The sequence below is a fragment of the Stylophora pistillata genome, chromosome 1, assembly GCF_964205215.1.
Source record: "Stylophora pistillata chromosome 1, jaStyPist1.2, whole genome shotgun sequence".
Lineage (NCBI taxonomy): Eukaryota > Metazoa > Cnidaria > Anthozoa > Scleractinia > Pocilloporidae > Stylophora > Stylophora pistillata.
The window spans coordinates 52780062-52786805 of record NC_142519.1 but is presented as its reverse complement, the minus strand read 5'-3'; positions in this window follow the sequence as shown (position 1 = coordinate 52786805).

Below are 6744 nucleotides of genomic sequence, written 5' to 3'. Positions count from 1 at the left end.
ACATTCTCTAACTTTGGAACGTCCTGTTTATGAACTACTGACACAAAACTGATCAAACTCCATGTCAGACTGGTTAACTAGTGGCTCCCATAAATAAATCAAGAACGAGAGGTGTATAAAACCATATTTTGAACTGCTTGAGAGCAATAGATCACAAATGCAATACAGAGGAAAGAAATATTAACGTTGACGAAGAATTTTTGAAAACAAATCACAAAATTTATACTTACACCTCCTCTAATGTGGACATCCCTTGAAGAATGTTTCGAGGCAGCTTTTCCAGCTGATTACCTCTCAACCGCCTACATATAAAAAGCGATAAGAAAGATCCCATTGTACGAAAGATGCTTCAAACTTAGGGCAGAGATTTTCTGATTATATTATTGTACCTAGGATATCCACATCATAAACGCTTTCCCTATTTTTGGCTTGATTTTCTAGTTTTCAAGTCTGTATTCGAGAGCAAAGTTTCATCATATCTTCGCTTTTAGTTCCGGGATATCGTTGCAGTTTTCCTACCTTCGAATACGATCATCGTTTAGTACGCGTTAAAGAATAAATGTGGAAAACATTTTCTCGAAGAGAGCCCTGAACCCTTTGTTTATGTTTCGCAGGTCATTGTCAGCCTTGCTATGGTGTTTGCGCAGTTTATTTTCGAACACGGCGCCGGGGATTTTAACCCGGTTTTTTAAAGGTTACTATTCGTTTCTTAATTTTTAGCTCTAGCCATCAAATATACTACAACTGATTTTTGTCAAGCAGCATAGCGTTTCCAAAAACCTTCTGGTCCATCTGAAGTAATCTTGTGCATGCTGAGGAAGTAACGTGCCACTGGACACTACTCCAACTAAATTAGCATCGATAATTTATTGATAGAACCATTGCGTTAAACACCTTTCTTTGTCCTCTTGATCGACTCTTAGTAAGATATATGAGCCCGCAGGATACAGCAGTATTGTGCCTTTCAAATGATCGTACTGTGTAACTTGTTCGAGTTTTCCATGCCAAACTGTTTTTTAATTTCTGTAGTGCTAGTCATGTTCAGGTATTTCTAAATGTGTTGCACAAACAAAGTAATTAGCACCTTCGCACAAGCACCTAGAAATGCGCACTCACAAACACGTAACTACCTTATCAGCACCCGTAGATACGATCTATATAAATCTGAAAACGTTACGCCGTTAAATAATTACACTTTGGATACAAAACTAAACGTTTTCAATTGAAATCATGTTCACACTGCTGCAGGCACATGCGATCACGTCAGAAACAGAAGAGAGCAAGGAAATTCCCAAATGTTTGCTTCAAAAGGTGTCAAGTAATTGCTACTCACAAATATTTCAACATATCTTGCCCTGTGAAGAGATCTTCAGATAAGTTTTTTAAGTTGTTGTTTCCCAGCCACCTGTAAAACGCATAAAAGTTAAATAGCATTAGCATTTGAAAAAAATTTTCATTCCTTGTACGGACTAGAATTTGTAAGAGGTCCAACTTTTTGCCTAACTACAGGTTTGTTCTAGAACTCACATCTACATGTACTCAATATTATGACGGCTTGAACAACTCTAATTTTGTCTACCGGAACAATGATTGGCGCGTAAGTATACTCATTCGTTGCTGTTCTTGAGTCTAGCAGGTCATACCTTCATAATCTTCCTATTAGGGTACCTTCAACTAAGGCATGTCTACGTATATTTTATTGTCATCTTTCAATTATTAGATAAAAATCGTTTTTCAGTAAGCCTGCGCGACAAATTGCACTCGGTAATGATAAATCTTGATAGACAGAGGAACATCAACACCTTTAACCTGAGTTGAGCGTGGAATAATGTTTCTTATAAAATAGATGTCTAAGTTATAGGCCATTCTTATGTCATCCAAAGTAAAAGATAGGATGTTTGTAAGTCGTGCCTTTTTCCCCCTAGCTGTTAATTATTTTGTTAAAGAGGATTTGTACAAGTGCCTGATGTTTGTCAAATTAAGTGGTTTGCTAGTACTTAATCCTATCATCAAAACAAATTAAAAAAGGTTCGATTCAGTCGTGGGTGAGATTCAGTTTTAAATAAAACGATCATGTAGGAAGAGGATCCACTCCAAGTCAGTGGCAGTCAGCTATATTAAGCCTCAGAGCGAATAACTTACAGATCAGTTAACTTGTAGCGCTTGAACAGATCACTTGGTAGAGTCTCCAGTTTGTTGAAGTCCAGAGTTCTGTATAAAAATATACAGTCTTTCATTGTTCAGTCGGGAGTGTGGGATTTTATTTTGATTTTGTCCACAAATGTAAACAGACAGGCTGTGGTTGCACACTAAAGTTAACATTGAAAGTCAAAAATAAAATGTTTGAACAAAAGCTTGCACGTTTCTAAACAATGTACGTGTGCAATTTCAACGAGCCATTGCAGTCAGTGCTCACTGATTTAAAAAGAAGGAAGATTGAAATGAATTTCTAATCAGTCTAACCATGTTACAGAGAACACTCAGTTTGACGGTCAACATTACTTATCAATAATAAATGAGCGTGACAAAATTTTAAGTATATCAAGTTGATCTGCTCTATCATATCAAACCTCGCCTATTGTTATGGTATGATTTGTTTTCGGGCAATGGCCCTATTGTTTACACCGGATGGTTTAAATCGTGCTTAGCAGGCATCGAGTTCGGGCAAGAACTTTTTGGTGTAACAATTTTTGCCTCGGGGTAGTATCCTTGAGAATTTATGTAGCCCAAGAAATTTGAAGAAAGAAATAGTATGGGAGAGGGAGAAGTGATTGTTTGCCACCAAACAATGCGCTGATTTCACAGCTTCTGTTGTTAGGACCACTTTATTTTTCGTCTTTTCTAACTTGTTCAGTTTATTTGGGTTTTTGGTATTTGAAGAAGAATCAGAATGCATTAGATCCCCTGGAAATGAAAACTCCTGTTATACCACAAACTAAACATCCTAAATAAATACTGCAAGGAAACCGTCGTTTACCACAATGCAGCTGAGGAAGGGTTCATAGCCTTCCAGCTTAATATCATAAGTTGACATCAATGGTAATAAAATGCAATATAAACCTTGAATTATTTTTTTAGAACAAAAATCGAGAAGGAGACGTCCTTTTGGTTATTCTAGAAGGTGCCGAAGTGTACAGGAAATTTATTTTTGCACTCTCACTTTTCTAATAGGACTCTACATCTTTCTGGAGTTTTTGAAAGTTTTTTATGAATTCGCTCTAGATTGGAAGAATCAAACTGATTCAAAATAAGTCTTGAAGCTGTAATTTATGACTGGAAGTAAGATGAATGCAAAAACGAGCTACGTCTCAGGCTCAGTGAATCGTCTAAAAACCTGTTTATTTCCTTTTCTTGGAATCCTTCAAAATCAATTAAAAGCGCTAGCTGTTTTTGAACTGCCTTTGCCCTCCCATCAAAAACTTTAGATGCTTTTACTATTATAATGCGCGTCTTTCTTCAGTGGCAAGAACCGTTCAAAATTTGAATGATCAATGTTCAGTTTGTTTTTGCAGGAAGTTTAGATCAGTTTAAAAATGAGAATGTATTAACAAAAAATTAGTTATGTAGGTCAGAGAGCTGACAAAGTTACCAGCAGTTACCAATTCTTTAATTGGAGGTATGTAAGGCTACACTGAGCATACTTCGGTCGCTGCCAGTTCCAATTCATGAATCTTTCCCAGTGTGGAGACCGCAACTGAATATGTAAAGTCATCGTAATTCCTTTTCAATCATTTTGTGGTTTAAGAATTAGCAGTAAATTCAAATCAAAGTTGCTCAAATTTTCTTAGAATTTACAATACAAAGTTATTCACTTTTCCAGTCATTATCTCGGAGGACGATATGTTGCAAGATATATTTTAGAACGTTAGATTTGGTAGAATTACTGATGGAAAACTGCATAAGACTCCAAAACCACAGAACTTACAGGTTTCTAAATTCTTTCCCCTCCCTATATGTACGTGGTAACTGGTCAGAGGACAAGTTCTTTATGTTGTTGTTGTTCAGGAAACTGCATTGGAAAAATGGAAACACAAGATAGGGTTGTTGAAAAGCAAATAGGCTAACAGATTGATTTCCTTTTGTGCTGTCATTGTAAACTTGAAAGGTAACAAGAAATGTGACAACATCAGACATCTTTCTTAACATTTCGTGAAACAGGAATTATCCAGTGCTCCTGATAAAATTTTTCTTATATAAAGAAGTCGACGATTGGACCGCAGAATACATGGCTAATCCTCTCGACGAAAGGAGGCTGAAGGGAATCCATTTTCAGAATGCTTCCTTAAGATGAAAAAATAGCCTCTCTTTTTACACAATAACTGCCGCACACAGTTTCTATTTACTTCTCTGTTTCAAAAAGCTCTCTTTCTATTAATGTTTGTAACTCTATATAACATATGCCAACAGAAAATGAGATCCTTATCTCGATATCTTTACATAAACTTTTAATTAGGTGCCTGAGCAGCTCAGCGAGGGAAACAGACTATATGAAATGGACTAGATTCCATTTACAATAGAAATTTGCTGAACAAAAGTCTGTCGAATAGTATCTGGACAAACTGAAAATAGACTGATTGGTGGTTTGAATTCAATTTTATTCAGTTGGGAACAGATTGCTCGCCAGGCTTCCGTCGGCTTGAAACTTAAGGAATCAATGCGGGGTAAAGACCTGTTCGATTCAAAGAGGATCATTCCCATACAATCATAAAGCATGTCGAAGTTGCCAAAAAAGACGAGAGGCGGGGGGGGGGGCGGACTTGACTGTCCCTCTACGATATCTGTCCCATCAAAATATCAAAATGTCGATAGACATGTCTTGCAAGTTGATGTTTCGAATTGTCTTTATGCTTGCTTCATAGTTAAGGGTTGATGTGGTGTTAAACCAAGAAAAGGGATGGGAAAAGTATCAAAATCTTGAGGCTGCACAACGCTGCATGTTTTCAAGAACTTACATCCCAACTGGCGGTGTATGACGTTCAAGTAAAAGTGGAAGATCTGAAACAGCTTTATCGCGCAGTCACTTTATAATCCTTTCTGTTTACCCAAAAACAGTTATTTCTATACAAATCAGGAGAATAGAGCTAGATAAGGTGGGAAAATGATCAGCAGCCCCATATCAAGCGAAAAAAACATTTCACTCACAGTTCTAGAAGATTATAGTTCTCAAAGAAGGCTCCTGAAGGTAGGTGTTCGAGTTGATTATACGACAAGTCGCTACAAAAAAGTAAACAAGGAATATCCAAGTTAGAAGATATGAAAGATATAAGAGAAAAGACTGAAGAACATCATCCTTTAAAAATAATTTTTAGATATCATGGAATTACATTTACAACTTCGGGAACAAGGCTGCCTACGAAGTTTGAATGCGCGAGACTGTAATGCACAAAAATTGAGGAACAGAAGATGGTCAATTAATCGAATTGATGGGAGTGGATTCATTACAATAAAGTTAATGAGGGCAATAAGGGTAAAGAATGATGCTGCGCTGGCTGTGATTTAGTTAAAATGGGGCGATATCGCTGAAGTGCTAGTTGCTGAGGTTTACCGCTCTACAAGCTACCTAAAGGTAGATTGAAAGCCTCTGCCAGCTTAAAAGGTCACCCAATATACGTGGCATGGCATGCTTCACCACCTGTTCATTCCCGCACCAGTCAGTTGACTTTGGATCGCCCATGAGTCCCGGTAAGTTAGTTGGGATAAAAAGTTTACTATTCAGAAACATCATCACACGTTTTCGAGATAGTTCATTTGGTACAAATTTTACCGCTTACAGCTTGAATTACTGATTTAGCTTTTATTTTCAGCGAACTAAGCCTAGGATGGCAGCGCTAAATGTCACATTGAAAGAGATGATGTATTCTGAAATCATTTAGTTGTCAAAACTGGTCTTTTGGAATGACCGGGTGCTCAAATCGCTAGTGGTGATTGATTCAAAGCGAAGGAAAGTCGTGCTGAGAACTGAACCCAGTCAAGAGAGGATAACGTGTCGCCCCTTGCCCCATTTAATAGATACTGAGGAGTCTTGTGTGGATTGTCAAGATGGGAGTTAATTAGATGAAAAAAATTAGAATTATGGCGGCTTATTCCGTTCGCTCTATTTAACTTGCCATTAATCAGATAAGCGTGACAAATTCAAATACGTCGAAGACTTACTCTAAACAAGGCACTCTGTAACTTGAAACGTCAGGAGAGAAAGCACAGAATAAGAAATCTAAGCAGATCATCGCTCGTTGCTGATCTTGTGACACTCTAGGTGCTAATTAAATCATTCCAAATATACGCCGACTCCAATAACTTCCTTCTTCGCTGAAAGATTTACTGCTAATTCCGGCGGAGCTGCTTGAGTTTACTAATCCTTTCAAAAACATGACTTAAGGAGTCCACACTCGAGATATCAGCATGCACTCAGCAACTTGTCTAAAACTGCGTTTTCCTCGCTCTGTTACCCTCAGCATCTAAATTATGACATTTCTGTCTTTGGTGATCAAGAGGGCTTACTACAGTATTCAGCACGTAGCAACATAATCGCACAAAAGTCATGCGGGTGATCGGTGGGCCACCTGAACAAGATGGCGTCCGAAATGTTCATTCAATCAATTTTTTTAGTCACTTAGGAAAACTATTGTGATTCAGCATTCCAGAACAACGACCAGGCTCTCACACGTGTAACCTCGAGCACATAGTTCGTAATGCACGCACATATATTGCAGGCTTTTTCTTCGAAGAGCATGCAGAAGGGTGTAT